Source organism: Prosopis cineraria, unplaced genomic scaffold (assembly GCF_029017545.1).
Source record: "Prosopis cineraria cultivar Desert tree isolate PC_DT_omini unplaced genomic scaffold, ASM2901754v1 PC10, whole genome shotgun sequence".
Lineage (NCBI taxonomy): Eukaryota > Viridiplantae > Streptophyta > Magnoliopsida > Fabales > Fabaceae > Prosopis > Prosopis cineraria.
This window is the reverse complement of record NW_026555341.1, coordinates 37,070,841-37,087,985: the sequence shown is the minus strand read 5'-3', so window position 1 is coordinate 37,087,985 and position 17,145 is coordinate 37,070,841. Positions and strand designations below refer to the sequence as shown.

General features: G+C 31.5%; 1 pseudogene; it reads right to left on the bottom strand.

Moving 5' to 3' along the window:
- Positions 1 to 12,352: 12,352 nt before the first annotated feature.
- Positions 12,353 to 15,662, bottom strand: LOC129322613 (MLP-like protein 31; annotated as a pseudogene).
- Between the last annotated feature and the right edge of the window lie 1,483 nt (positions 15,663 to 17,145).

Sequence of the window (17,145 nt, the reverse complement as noted above, 5' to 3'; positions counted from 1 at the left end):
AAAATAGTGAGAGATTGTCAATCCTTTTAAAATAAGATAATTAGCGAGGGATTTTACCCCTAACTAATTACCAAAAAAATAACTTTGACAATGACTTTTAATTATACATTAATTATTTTTATTTAAAAATAATAATTAAATTTAAAATTAACTAAAATATTCATAATAAAATTACTTAATATTTTCTTTATTTAAAGTTAATTTTTATTAATAAAATAATATTTTATTAAAAATATAATATAAAGAATAATTTAAATAAAATATAAATATTTTTTAACATATTAATAATTGAAAATAAAATTTAATATGCATATGTGTGTATTTTTATAATATATTATTTGATATATTTATGTAGTTAAATAATATATATACATATTTAATTTCTCATATAATGATTGCAAGTGCCTTTCAGTTCAACTGGTAAAGAAAGAGAGCATAAAGCTTGGAAGGTATGAGGTCAAGGATTCAAGCCTTAATTTTAGCGTAAAAATGATGAATATATGATATGGTAAGAAGCAAGTGACATGGCGCAAGGTGGACAATGACGTGTCATGAGTTGTCGCACATGTGATGGGTGATAGGGCGCAAGATGGTAGGTGACATGGTGGTTCACAAAGCATGAGATTGTTAATGACATGTCACAAGTTGACATCACACATGGGGGGTGATGTGACATAGTTATTTTTAAATATAAGCATATTTAGCAAGGGATTAGCAAGAGACTAATTCCTCGTTAAAGTTATCAAATTTTGAATAGTATTAGAGAGAGATTAGCGAGGAATTGAATCTCTCACTAAATCCCTCACCAATTAGCGAGGGAAATATAATTCTTCGCTAAATTTAGCGAGCCCTTTTTTACCTACGAATTTAACGAAGGACAAAATTCCTAGCTAAAATGCAATTTAGCTACGAAAAATGGCGTTAGCGAGGGATTCGTCCCTCGCTAAATTCCATTTTTCTAGTGGTGATGGATATTGTGTTATACATTGTTTGCCTACTTGTGTATTTTGTTAAACCTAGCTTACTTGATATAGCAACATTGATAAATAACTTATCAAAAAAAATTTTGTGACCACCTTTAACCAGCCGTCCTCTTGGGAGGCTGCGAACAAGGAGGATAGAGTCTCAATTTCAAAATAAAAAGATTTATCATTGTTCAAGATGTGAGGAAGTCAGACATAATTGCAAGACATGTAAGAATCCTAACCCAACATGAGAAATAGTCATATTATACTTTTTTGGTGTGTATAGGCAACTATAATTATATATATGGAAGTATTCCCAAGTAATATTTTTTTAGATAATTGGAAATCACAGATATTTTTTGTTTGTATATAGAGAAGTAATTATTAAATATTTTGGATATAGTTGCTAACTTTTTATATGTATTGGACTTGAAATATCATGTTAAATTTCATGTGGGTACTTGTTTTAGTAGCTAGGCTAGTACCAACGTGAAATTATTCATATATAATGTAATTGTCCTTCTTAATACTGGAAAGGCATGAACTTTGAGTTGAACATATGTAAGCATTGTTTTGTGCATAGTGCATGTTATGTTGTACATGGTCTACCTAAGTTGTCTATTTTGTTGAGCCTAGGCTACTGAAATATTGAAAAGGCATGAACTTTGAGTTGAGCATACGTGAGCTTTGTCTTGTACATAGTAGATGTTGTGTTATGCATGGTATGTCTAAGTTGTCCATTTTATGAAGCTTAGGCTATTGAAATATTGAAAAGGCATGAATTTTGAGTTGAGCATACGTGAATATTATCTTATGCATAGTAGATATTATGTTGTATATGATCTGCCTAAGTTGTCCATTTTGTTGAACCTTGGCTATTGAAATACTGGAAAGGCATGGACTTTCAGTTGAGCATATGTGGGCATTGTCTTGTGCATAGTGGATATTGTGTTGTGTATGATTTCACGCAGGTTTTTTGAATTCAAATCGAACAAAGGGCAAAAATGTACTTTTGATCTCAAAAAAATTACAATAAGGGCCTAAAGGCCTACAATGCAGTATCAGACTTTTTAGGCTCAAATTGCAATTATGTGTGTTTTTAAGGTCCTTAGTGCCATTTCCCCTAAAAACAACTGCCATAATTTCATTTCTTGAGATAAGAGCAGTAAGGGTCATTTGATTTGACTCATTCACCTGTGGCATATAAAAAGAATTAAGATCATATGTAAGTTGATCAAGATTACACTCACTGGAACAAGAATAAATTTTTAAAGTGCTCCTAAGTAACAGAAAGAAGCTCTGGTTATGTCACGCGGCAAAATTTGGAGAGCGACTGGCACGGGGTGTGAACCATTTCACACATCCCTATAAGCCTTAAATCGTAAATTCACTCTATTTCTAAAATTAAATCATATTTATATTGAAATTATAACACTTTTGACACTAATAATTATAACAAATTTTCAATATGTTCATAGAAATTTTGACAAAACCCCTTCTATAAATAGAATATCTCAAAATTTCTACAATACATTGATGTAGTCAAAATGTCAAATAATTCAGGAGCTTAGCTCCTTCCAATTGACAGACAGCATATATATACGAATAAAAGTTCTAGTTATAGCTTATGTAGAGCACCTAATCATACTTTTCAAAAAAAATGATAAAAATAAGATACATAAACATTTATAATTACGCCAAAAGAAAAATTTTAATCAACCCTCTACCTGTCTATAAGTGATCAAGGATCGACAGGAAGATCAACGTCAGCTGAGGTATCTGAGACCAAAAAATTTTCTAGTGAATAACGTCCCAACAATAAATAATAGAACATAATTAAAATGAAAAGTTTGAAATGGTTATGTACGTTAAATAGATAAAATTTTCTTAAAAATTTAATAAACTTCATAATAAAATGGCTCTATAAATTTCAAATAAAATTTCAAATCATTGAACTATCATAGGAAATGATAATATCACTTGATTTCAAGAAAATACATAAATGAAATAAATAAATATTTATAAACAAATTACTAAATAAAGACCAATAGGATATGAAATCATCAAATCATTGGATTCATAATTATAGGGACTTATCAGAATAATTAACAAGCGTGAACTTATAGTCCACGAGAGTAAATAACTAAACGCAGCTTATGCCATGAAAACAAACGTGGACACATAGTCCACGAGGGTGATACTAACCAAACGTAGCCAAAGCTATGAAATAAACGTGGACACACAATCCACGAGGGTAATGCTAATCAAACGTGGCTCAAAGCCACGAAATCAAACGTGAGTACAATGCTCACGAATAACCATCCCTCCATTCCACGTGCGTTGGCCATCGCATGGGGCTAGCACTTCTTACAAGCACCCTGCTAGTTAATGAACCATGGCGCTCCAAGGGCTAACGGAGCTGCCGTTAGCAACCAGTGTTCTGTATAAAGTCCCCTTTAAATTCATTTTCAAACATGCGAGAAAATCATCACTTTTGAAATAAAATTTTCATTTCCAATGTCAAACTCGCATGAATTATTTTTCTTTTCCATAGCAATTCAATAATTTGCATAATGAAATCCCATAATCAAAATCAAACTTTTATATATTGATTAACTAACATTTTAAAACTGATAAAGGTAATTTCACAAAATAAAGAAGTTTAATAAACAAACTATTCAATAACCACGTCGTCATTACTAAAACAATTTTTCAAACAAATGTACTATTGTAGTAAAGAAAATCTTTATTGAAAAATCTATTGGGACGCTATCCACTTACTTAATAAATTCCCAAACATATACCTTACTTCCAAAGTAGACCTTCTTGCAACAACCCGAGGTCCTTAATTTCCTATTATTCAAATAATACTATAGTCATTTCTACATAGATTGAACAATCCGAAATTTACAACCCAAATTTATTCAAAGATAAAAATAGATAGTTTATTTTATTATTTTTTTTCTCTCCAAACATTGCATCAATTATTCCTTAGAAATTCCAAAGACTAACATAACACTAACATATCAATTCCAGCGCTTGAATTACTAATCAAATTACCTATCCCATAAATCTCTAATTCCTGCCTCAATTTTCATTATGAAGTGTCTTTTGTGGTATTTTTACTCACAACAATACAATCATCCCAAGAATCCTGTCATAGCATGTCAAATTCTTCTAACAAGCGTTATTCTAAACAACTTGTAAGCACTATTGTTCAAGCCTTGATATCAAGTTCTCTTCTCTTTCAATCTCCTTAAAAAATAATAGGATTTTATTAGACTTCCTACAACTTCAATTCAAAAAATTTCAAAGAAATAGCATGGGCAAATCTTATCTTCCACTTTTCTCAAACATATCCATTTCTAATTTCAACTTCCTTTCAAGCATTTTATCAAACATTTCATATGCATCAAAATTCAAACCTATACTAAGCTTCTTCCTTTCCAATTTCCATTTTCCAAAGATCCTCTAACATAATTATTTAATTTAATCAGCTTCCTAAGTTCCATTCGTTCAATAGGTAGATCAATTTCAACTCTAATATCAATATTTGAACAAATCTAGCTTATCAAATTCCATTCCTTCAACAACAAAAATCAGCCTTAATCCACAGAAAATCAAGTCTTTCAATTATCATCTAGCTCTTAGAACTAAAGATTTCTGCTTGAATCAATTTCTCATCCCTATCCAATACTCACAACAGCAGGAAAAAAAATCACCACCTAAATCACAAGACATCGCACGCGCATATAGAATGAGTGGGAAGAGAGCTTGAAGCTTCTTGTAATAACCCAGGAATTTTAAGTAAAAATTTAAAATATATAATAATCAGTTTTAATTGTATTTTTATTAATTTTAAAATATTTTATCCTGAAGCAATGTTAGTCTAGTAAGAGTATAATGATCTTAAATTTTAACTTAAACAAATTCTATCTCAATTAATATTTAATTTAATTATTTTAATTTTTGACAAATGGGGATGTAGTGACTTGATTGAATTCATATTGGTTACTTATATGAAAGTGTAGAGTTTAAATTTTATTTAAGTCAAATATGTTAGTTTTATTTTATATGGGAGAATTACTGAATGTGCCCTTGCCTATTGTTATAAAAACATAATAATAATAATAATAATAATAATAATAATAATAAAATCTGATGGGGTCTTTAACGGTAATTTTGCCATAGGCTTTATATAATATTTTCATCTCCTTTTCTCTTTCATTCGGCGGACTAAACAGAGCAGATTGAGGTAGGATCGCGATTTTTCTTCATTTCTCTTCTCCTCTTCCCCGTCGCACTTTCTTCCTCCCATCGCCGTTAGTTCGTCCGCCATTCTCCTCTTTGTTCATTTTCGTTGCGACAGTGGGTTGGATTGCTGGATTCTCTAATCTTCCTCTTCTATTCAGTTCGTTCTTTCTTTATTTTCCTCTGCTTTGCATCACCTATCTCTCACTGTCGTGGGTCATGGCTCAGTCACTCGTCTACCGTATATCCACGTCGCCGGCATTTTACTGTAGCTCCGTCCTTCGCTGGTCTATCAGACTCGTGGCTTTTGTTTCTCTTTTGATCCTCTGTTCCAGATTGAACTCACTAGAGACACAGGGAAGCTCAGAATCAAACCCTCTGCCATCTCTATTTCCTTGTCCTTCCTTCTCTAATGTTCTCCCCGTGTCACCGGCGATCATGGATGCTCAACACTGCCTTGCAAAAATGCCCAGGTTCTCCATGATTCTTATTATCTCTGTTTTGTTTTCCTTGCTATATCTGCATCGTCGGTGCGTAAAGGGTTGAGTTGCTGGAGGCTGTGGAGGATTGGAAACGTCCTTCTTGTTCTTTTTCTATCAGTGTGTCTCTGTAGGTGCTGCCATTAGTGAGTGAGTTCTTTCCTCCTCTGTTTTGTCAATTTCTTTCTCTTCCCCTTCCTTGATTCTTTTCAGCGACACAGAGAGAGAGAGAGAGAGAGAGAGAGAGAGAGTGTGTGTGTGTGTGTGCGCGCGCTTGGCCTTTTTCCTTCCTCTTCCGTCCTAGTGTTCATACGGGTGTGTGATCAGCTTTCATTTTTCCATGGTTATATAACTAGCTGCTGCCTCTTGCTTCTGCCGCCACTGATTGAAGGTGAGGAGCTTTGAACTCCCTTCTCCTTGTTGGTTCTGTTGCTGTGCGTGCGTGTTTAAATTTTAGATTTTTTTATTTCCTCTTGCTTTGCTGCTGTGTATGTTCGAATAGAGGAGAAGAGGTTTAGGCAAGCTGGAAAGTTTTAGATTTTTAGAGCTAGATGTAGTGTGAATTTGGATAATATTTGAGCTTATTTCTAATTCAATTGAAAGAATGAAATTTAGGGAGATTTATTAATTTAGATATTGATATTTAGAATTTTTGGGACAAGGTATTGAGGAAAAAAGAGGCTTGATATTTGTTTGAATATGGATGCATATGAGATGTTTGATAAAATGCTTAAAAGAAAGTTGGAATTAGGAATAGAGATTTTTGAAGAGAAATGAACTTGTTATTATGGTTTAAGCGGTGATGCCTCCAAGATGTTTGAAAAAGTGTCAAATAGAATGAGTTTTATTTGGTTATGAACTTCTTGAAGTTTCTTTAACTTTAATAAGGACATATTTGGTTTAGGTATCAGTTATCCATGGATTTAACTTGAGTTTTGTGAAAAATTTTATTAGTATTTATTATTATTATTATTATTATTGTAACACCACTATGAGACAAATTGAATTTTAGAAAATTACATGGTTGATGATAATGTTATTTGAAGACTTGATTTTGGGAATATACCTAAATAAAAATGAGTGATAGAAGAGATTTGTAGTTTTAGTGTGATGAAGGATAAGTAGGAATTAAGGCATAAATCGTATTTAGTTGAAAACTTAAGTGATCACGATGTTGTTGCTAGAATAAAGAGTTTATTGAACTTGAGTAAAAATCATTGAATTATCTTCTACATTGAATAGTTTGTTTAGAAGAAGGAAGATTTAACTCTAAAGTGTGAATTTGCACTTGGAAATACTACAAGTAAGTGGATAGCGTCCCAACTGATATTCCAATAAAATTTTTACTGAAATATTACATTTTTATACAAATCCTTTTTACAGCAACAATGTGATTATTGAATATTTTATTGATTAAAGTATTTTATTTTTGTGATGTTATCTTTACCAGATTTGATAATTTTATTTTATCAGTAAATACAAGTTTGGATTTTAATTATGGGATTTTCATTCTGGAAATTATTGAATTGCTACGAAAAATGATTCATCATAGCGTTGGTAATTTTTGATTATTTAATAAATGCAAGCATAAGCATTGAATATGAAATTTTATTCTGGCAAGTTTTAATACTTAAAAAGTATTCATGCGAGTTTGATTTTGAGAATGAGAACGGTATCTTAAAAGTGATGATTCTCTCGCATGTTTGAAAATGGTTTTAAAAAGGGACTTTATACAGAACACTGGTTGCTTACGGCAGTTCCGTTAGCCCTTAGCGCGCCATGGTACACCTAACTAGCAGGGTGTTTATAAGAGGTGCTAGCCCCGTGCGATGGCCAATGCATGTGGAACGGAGGGGATGGTTATTCATGAGCATAATACTCATGTTTGTTTCGTGACTTCAAGCCGCGTTTGGTCAGCAATACCCTCGTGGACTGTGTGTCCATGTTTGTTTCATGGCTTCGATTGCGTTTGATTACTTACCCTCATAGATTGTGTGTCCACATTTGTATTCGTGGCATAAGTCGCGTTCGGTTATTTACCTTCGTGGACTGTGTGTCCACGTTTGTTTATCATTCTAATAAGTCCCTAAAAATTTGTGAATTTGGCTATTTGGTGATTTTATATTTCATTGATTTTTATCTAGTAAATTATTTATAACTATTTATTTTATTTATGTGCTTTTTGGAAATTAAGTGATAAAAACATTTGTTATGATATTTCGATGGTTTAAGATTTTATTTAAAAAATTTTATAAAGCCACTTTATTTTGAAGTTTATTAAATTTTTATGAAAATTATTGTCTATTTGACTTACATAATTATTTCAAACTTTCCTTTTTAATCATGTTTAATTATTTATTATTGGAACATTATTCACTAAAAAATATTTTATTTGGTCTTAGATACCAAAGCTGATTTCGTATTCCCTGCTGATCTCTGATGTGCTCATTGTTGAATTGACTAGAAGATTATTTTTGAGAATATCATCTTATTCATATAAAATTCGAAAACCTATATAGTATCTTTTGGAAGTCCAATTTAGAGAGCTCCACATTAACTATAGTTAGGGTCCTGTCTCTTTTTGTTATGTTAATTATTTGTTGCTGAGGAACAAAGTTTTATATTGTTGGATATATGTTGTAAATTTTCTGTTGAAGAGATTTTTGGTGAATTCTACCTTTAGGGGAGGTGCTGTAGAAATTTTATAAAAAGTTTGATATTTTAATTATGTGAAGCGTAAAACTTGATACATTAATTTAAATCTTTTCTTAATCAAAGCTTTAGGATGTGAATTTGTACCTATATTTCATGTCAGTCATGTTAAAATTTTAGTACGTGACACTTCTATATCTCAAATCACCAACCAGCAACAGAGAAGGGAAGGAGAGATCAAAACTCACACTAAACAGGGGAGAGGAAAGAAGGCTGGCTTCCACACCAGCACCTCTACATCGGTGATGTTCTCCACAAACACGAAACAGAGGAGAAGGTCGATTATGACCGCACCGGAACTCCTTGCAGCAGCGGACGGATAAGGATGAAAGGGGAGGGACGAGCCTTCACGTTGCTGCTAGAACCAAAGAGGGAAGGAGAAAAAAAATTACAGCAGAGAGAAGAGAAAGAAGAAGAACGATAGCACACTCACAGCTGCAACTCTGACAGAGGAGGAAGAACGGAGGACTTGCGAGTTTCCTAACACCCACAACGGCGGTGGATGATGCCCCCATAATTACCAACAACGAATGATCAGTGTGGAGGAATATGAAATTTCTCTCCCCCCCCCCCCCGGGGGTTGCAGCAAGCAGAAATGAAGGGAAAAAATTCTGATGGGTTTGATTTTTATTTTTTAAAAAGAGGAGCGTTATGGTAATTTTGCAAAGCTGAGAAAAAAACATCCTAGTCTCTTCTTTAGTTTTTTTGGCATAAGCAATAATGAAACTCATGACTTGATAAAAATAAATTATCAACACAACTTCCACTAGGTCAATAATCCTTCTTAATAAAATATTTTAAATCTATATTTAAATCTATATATATATATATATATTTTATTTCTAGGTTATTACAGGTTAGCAATCATCAATCCAAATTCTAGAGTCAAGTTTTAGACATCTGATGAAAATTTTGACTCTATGATTGTTCACTGTAAGAAGAAAAAAATTTGTATTTCTTTGCCTTTCCTTTTTCCATTTCACCTGGGCTCTTTGTTCCCAATAAATATGTTGACAATCATAGGTAAACTCTAAATCATGCTTGACGTTTTGTAGCTGCTGTAGGAGATTTTTCTCAGGATAACGCAGAATCTAATACCGTAGTAGGCTTTTGGATCTCATTCTCAATCAAATTAATTCTATGATTTAGGTTCCCAACCATAGATTCCCTCGAGAGAGAGACTTGAAAGCAACCTTGACAGTTTAATTATGAATCCTAAAACTTGGGGATCCTGAAGCAAAATCTCGCTAACAAGCATAAACGATTTACTCACAATCTTTAAAATGTATCCAAAAGTTTTCAAATCTTCTAAGCATGTGTGAAGGAGGAGCCTCAAAAGCAGTTGAAAAAATAGCAGGACAATGATATGAAGTAACTCTTGAAAGATTAAGTAATTTCGAGTATGGAAAAGATTGCAACCACTCCCCGTTGGAAAAAGCTCTTTCAATTCGTTCCAAAGTCAAGTCAGAACCCTTCTTGTTGTTGTTCTAAGTAAATTTAGGACTATGTTGACAAATTTTTCAAAATGTTTATAAGTGAGATACATTCCTTGAATTGATTAGAAGAGGGTGAGTTTCTTGCCATACTTGCCTTGTTCGAAGATAATAAGATTTGATTGAAGTCACCAATAAGTAACCAATGTGCACACATTGCGTTGCCAGTATTCTTTATCCAGTCCCATGGAAGAAACCTATCCTGAACCCTTGGAGGACCATACATGAAAGAGAATGTGTGACAGGAAATATCAGAAGGCATATGAAAAAACAATGACAGTACATAGAGGAACCATTCAAAACCATAACATCAACATGCTTCTTCCAAGCAACCACCGTGCCTCCACCCTTATTAACAGCATCCGTGCCAACTCCAAAGACAAGAAGTCACTTCAGCCTTAGAGAGAGCTAGACTAATAGAGATACTAGTTTCCTGCAAAAAGATCATATCAGGCTAAAACTTATTTACTAGATATTTCAGCCGTTGAACTGCCATGGTTTTTTTTTTTTCACCCAAAATACAAGAAGTCACTTTTTTTTTATTGAAACTAAAACAAGTTTTAAAATTTATTAATTATAATTTTAATGTGAAAAGACTTTTTCACCAACATGAAAATAAAAGATGGTCATCAGAAATTGTAATTTGCTATCTGTTATACTTATGTTTTTTTTTAAAAGAAAACTAGTCATTTTAATTTCCAAAAGAAAATAGTCATTAATTTTAGCTGTCAAACTTCATTAATTAAAAAATTTACACAAAGAAATTCGTAATTTGATATTCTATTCTAGTCATTTCCCTAAAAAAAGTAGTTATTTCTTAAAAAAAATATGGTAACTATTAGTTGTTAGAGTTCACTTATAAAAAGATTTATATAGAATAACTTGTAATTTTCTATTTCATTTTAGTTATTTCTCTAAGAAAACTAGTCATTTCCTTAAGAAAAGTAATAACTGATTTTTAATTCTTGATCTTTACTGATAAAAAAATTTGCACATAGCTTTATTAAAAAAAAATTTGCACATAGCAACTGATCAATTTTTAAAAAGTGCAAATATGTTATTTCAAAAATATAAATGTTGTCTGGCAAGTCCTCAAAGACTAAAAAATAAATATCATATTTCACAGTACCTAATTATTATCTATACATTTTAAGTTATTTTTTATCATTTTCTCTATTATTATTTATGGTTTATAAATAATCCAAATTGGGATGGATTTAATATTATATATATATATATATATATATGGACACATGAGTGATGAGTCATGCTAGTTCAATGATAATCATATAGATGAGCACTGAAAGCTCATTATCTCTAGATCATTCAGATTTAATATTCATATAATTCACATTTATAGCTTTTCAACTTGTAATTTTTAAATGAAAAACTATTTTTTTTTGAAAAACTAACAGTTAAGAGATTATCTTTATTTTAGATTATACATCTATTAAAATAATTTTGTTAAAAAATAAATGTAGAAAGTTGTAAATTTAGACCGTCCATCATATTATATCTGAACGATCCAAAGATGAAAATTGAAACTGGTTGCGTGAGGCCTGAAATTTAATTTTGAATAGTTAAAATATAAACTCCATCCTCTAATTTTGTATAAAGTTTTAGTTTCATTTCTTAATTTTATAAAATATCTTTTCATCAATGCTTTAATTCTAACATCATTAATTTTAAATGAATATTTTTATATCAATCATTATTATTTTAAAAAAATTAAATTTAATATGTCAACATTTAAAAATATTTTATTAATATTTAAAATTTTAATGAAATTTTTTTCAATAAAAGAGAGTATATTGTGTGCTGTGCTTTACTCTTCTCCTTTCCCAATGTCGGTTTTAACACTTGACATGTGAGAGGATGATTATCCTCAATGCCACCATGACAAACGATCATTGACATAAGATTTCTGATGTATCCCAAAAAAAAAAAAAAAGGAACAGAGAGGATATCATGGAAAAATTATAGTTTTAATTCTGGGTCATTATTTGTATGTTTGTTGAATTTTATGAAATTTTTATTTTCTATTAGTCAATTATTTATTTGGGCCATGAGTTTATTTAAATTAATTTTTGACGATATTAAAAAACATATATAATAAAAAAATCGTTCTTCTCGAGGGAAATAGATTTTCGCCTCGTTTTGAATAGATGTTCGGAAACAAAAATTGTGAGACATTTTAGATTTAATTATAATTAAAATTTATTAATGCAATAAGTAATTAGTTTCGCTTTGTTGAGATAATTAATTGATTAAATTATTTAAATTCCTGGAAAGATAAATATAAAGATCTTGAAAACACGAGTTAATCTAAATCAAACTAACTATATTCAATTTGTAGATTTGCGTTCAAGCATAATAGCAGATGTCGACCCAGAAAATGAAAAATTTCAGAATCATAAAATGGACCTAATAACAGCAAACAGAACATACTGATTCAAACATGAATAATCTCAAGCCTTACATCACACATAAGAACAGAAGCTGATGGCGATACATAAGAACAAAGCACCACAAGCATTGCATACAACTTCTGAATGAGCTGTTTTTATTCGCAACATAAAACATAGAACGCAATACACACTGATGAACTTCAGGATTTGAATTAAGATTCAAATCCCATGACTTTGGCAACAAGATCGAGGATTGAAGGATGGGTACGTACTACTGGGCAAGGTGAGAACCCAGGTCTTTGGCAATATCCGCAACTGTGTGAGAGTGTGAGGATCAGGAACGTGACCTTTCAGCCTTTCATATTCAAGCGTAACGCGCACCACACTCCCTTTATCCTTTGGAGTTGCCTGCAGAGTTATGTCCATGCTCTTGAAATCCTTCATGATATCTCCCTCCACAGCTCTCAAAGTGATCAAGTTCTTGTTCCCATCTATGGCACGAATCACCTCCGATCCCTAGTTCCCTTCAGCAGATTTGTCAACCAGAAAATTTCTTCTTGTTTGCATCAATTTCATGTTCAAACATATTCTTCGATCTTGCTCCCTCTGTCCCAATATACAAGATGTTTTTAACTGAATTATGTAAACCAATAAAAGTTAGTTATTTAATTAAAAGCATAGCAACATTACAATTTTGCCCCTAATTATAGTAAATAAAAAATGAATCTCTTTTTCTCTTTTCAAATTAATAAGGGTATAATTATTCATTCATTAAAAAATATGCTAACACTTCTTTTATTTAGGAACAAAAAAAGATTTTAAAAAACTTCTTATATCTAGAGATAGAGGGAATATATATATACACATGCATTTGCATGAAGAAGTTAAGTGCTTATCATGGATGTAATGCCAGACAATGACAGAACCGACCTTTCCCCAGCTTCCTTCAACAATAGCATTTTGAATGTTGCCAGGAGAAATATTGGGAATGTGGTGTGGCCTGCTGCTCAGAATTTCATTAAATTTGTCCGCAGAAGCATCAATGTGAACATCAACTTCGACCTTCCCAGATAACTGATCCTCGTGGCCCTGTCCTTGTGAAAGTTGGGCATTAATGTCTCGGCTTATCTCTGATGCAGGCTGCATCAGAGAGTGAGGATCTGGAATTTGTGCGTGCACCTTCTCATATTCAAAGATCCGGTGGGCCACACTTCCCTTTTCATTTGGAATGCCTTGAATCGTGGCCCTGAAGCTCTTGTAATGTTCAAGCACATCGCCTTCTATTATTCTGAAAGTTATTGACTTCTTTGCTGCGTCTATGCCTTCAATGACAGTCTTGGCCTCGCAGGTCTTGCCATCTACGTATTGTGATATTGTCACAATTAATATTAATTTTCTTTTTTTTCATAAAAAAAATTTAGGTGAGCTAAGTGCTGCTTATAGTTAGGACATACTTCCAAGCTTAAAAAAGACTTTGAAAGATACACTTATACATAACACTCATCAACAAGGTATTTACATAGATATCAGGATTTAGACTCACAATCGATCTTATGGGGTTATAGACCAAATCTTTATTAGTTAGACCAACATTTATTGAGAATTACTATTAATTATTTGATCACATGTAAGGATTTAATTTCTGGAATTTTTTATCATATTGTAAAGTCTCAATTAAAAGGAATCGCGAAAAAAAAAATCCCATCATCTCATGCAGTACTGTGATAACTTTGATCCCCTCCAACCATATATAATCTGTGTGATCTAGAGAAATGATCAACACAGAGGTGGGCGTCGTTTGACATCAATATAGATCAGAGAGCTTGCTTCAATATCTTAAGACATACATATATTCAATATCGAAAGTAAACAAAAACCATGGACATAAAAACTCTGGACATTAAAATTTGGCATACCATGAGCATAATTCCAGACACTGATACCAACTTTGCCAAAATCACCTTAGTGCTTACTCACACCCTTGACTTTACCAGGAGTGATATTGGCGATTAAATAACAAAGTAAAATATCAAATAACAGTGCAAGTTTTTTTTTTTTTTTGTGGAAAATGACAATTGAGGGCCCTATAAGAACATTAAGTATAATTACAGACCCTGAATTATTGAGACCATAATAATGGATCATGATTCTTATTTGCAATTAAAAAAAATGTGAATAGTTGTTGGGAAATCAACAAAATACACTTGAGATTATTTATAATGCTAGTTAAGAATTTACAAGAGTCAATTATGAATCTCAATTTTTTTGCCGTCACAAATAAACCATTAAAAAATAAATAAAATATACTTAGAATTATTGTTAAGTTAATTGAGAATTGACAAGGGTCAATTGTGAATCTTAAATTTAATTTCATTTGTAAAACACTATAGGAGTAATTAGGTATTTTTTCCCAAAATTTTATTTTCAAATAGGCCTAGGTGCTAAGTGATATATATTTCAGAATTTTAGGATTTTTTTTAATTATTAGAAGGTTACAGCGATCCTTAAATGATATTTTCTTATGTTTTAATTTTAATAATCAGGTTAGCTAACTAGCGAGCTGAAAACTACTTAGATGGGACGTAGCTACTCTTAAATTAAATAGTGGGACCAGGGTAATTCAATATTGATCCACAAAATAAAATATATTTTTACTCTCATTCATCATGAGCTTGGGTTTTTCTGATTTTTCGCAAAACAAGATGACACTTCGATATATTGAAATAAATGATTGCAGAGGAGAGGGAGGTCAGGGTCCAAAATCAGAGCCACTCACTTCTGATATTGGAGAAACACTTATTTTGCAAGCCATCTACCCCTCAATGTTCAGTTTCCACGTGAAAAATGTGGCTTCAACCTTATTATATAATTGTCGATTGTATATTGTATTGGTGATCTATTTGGATTAGGACGTATATTAAATATTTTTTTTTTTTAGAATTTGGAATGAGTTCCAAACATTGCCTTGTTTGATTTTTGATTTTTTATTTTTTTTTCAATTTTCAAGAATAAAACAATAAAAATTATCTGGATAAGTGTTTTTGGATTTAAGTTATTTTTAAAAAATAAAAAAATGAAACATGAAAAATCTTAAAGTTGTTTATAATTTTTTTAAAAATGGAAATTATCACTAGTTAACCCCCACTGCTATTATCATTTGCCATCACCTACCAAGATCAACTTCTACTACTAGTGGCCATTGCCAATCCTTATATAAGGGCCACAACAATAGATCACCACAATACTACAATTTCTGCCAGCCAACCAGCTTTACTATCATGCCAGCTAATTACCTTCAATATTGTCGATCACGTAGCCACCGTTGTTAGCAATAATCCCAACGACCACTACCATTAGTGAGTTGCCACCATTGGCTATTATTCATCACTTGCAAAACAATCACCAACCATGACCAATCACTATTAAAAAACACTAGTAATCACTACAGTTAACTGACTATTTTTAAATTCAAAAGTTGTTTCAAATAACATAATTCAATAGATTTTATTTTTATTTCATTTTAGAAGAATAGTAATTTTTAAAAGGTGGTTTAAATATTATTTTTCAAAAATTAAAAATTAAAACAAAATCAAAAAAACCCATTTAAAAAGTGAAATTAAAATTTGGAGCTAAGCTAATGGATTGTTCTGACAAAGTCCAATTTTTTTTAATCTTTTCGGTTTATTTAATATTTTTATTTTTAAAAAATATTCACTAAAGTTGGAAAAAGGTTTTTTTTCTTTATTATTTAAGTTGGGTTAGTATTTTTTGTTGTTTAGGTATATTCTATACTATATTAGTTATTTAAAGAATAATCATTATCATTAGTTGACTATTAGAAAATTCCCTGTTATTAATTGAGTGTTAACTAGAAATTTATTTGGCCAAAAAAAAGTTCACTAGAAATTTATGACCATCCAATTAGTTATACTTGAATTAGGTTTAATGGATTACTCCTTCCATCCTTTATATATAATGTATTTTTAAAAGTTTATTTTGTCCTTAAATATAAGGGGTGTCAATAATATTTTGAGTAATTAAACAATGTCACCCTTATGTTGAAAAACAAGCTTGAACTGAATAATTCATTTCAGAAAAATGTCACGTACGAGCTGGATTAGATCGCCATCTGTAATGTTTTACAAAGTAATTTCGCTACTCACTCACAAACACTGAGCGAAGCCTTAAAAAGCCAACATGAACCAAAAACAAGAAACAAGAAATATAAACAAGACTGGCATTGGCACGTAAGGCCATTTACATGCAGGCCCAAAACAAAACGCTAACCCTAAACAATGACCTAACAAAAATTAACTCTTAACACTCCCCCTTAAGTTAGACCTGAAGATATTAAAAGTGCCTAACTTGTACAGCATACATTCATGTGTTTTTGACCAAGAGCCTTAGTTAAAATATCTGCCTACTACTCGCTTGACACCACATGTCTTAAATTGATTAACCCACTTTGAAGTTTTTCTCACACAAAATGGCAATCGATTTCAATATGTTTTGTTCTTTTGTGATGAAATGGATTTGAAGTAATTTGGATTGCATCCTTACTGTCATAATGAATACATGCAGGAGTTAAGTCATAAACATGCTAATCTTTAAACAAAACCAGTAAGCCATATAACCTTAGACACAATACTTCTCATAGCCCGATATTTGCTTCAACAGAAGACCTTGAAACTATAGTTTGCTTCTTTGACTTGTAGGAAATAATGGCCCCACCTAGTTTAAGTAAATAACTTGTAATTGATCTACAAGATTCTAGGCATGAAGCCCAATCTGAATCACAAAATACTTCCAGCACCATGTTTCTTGAGGAAGGAAATAA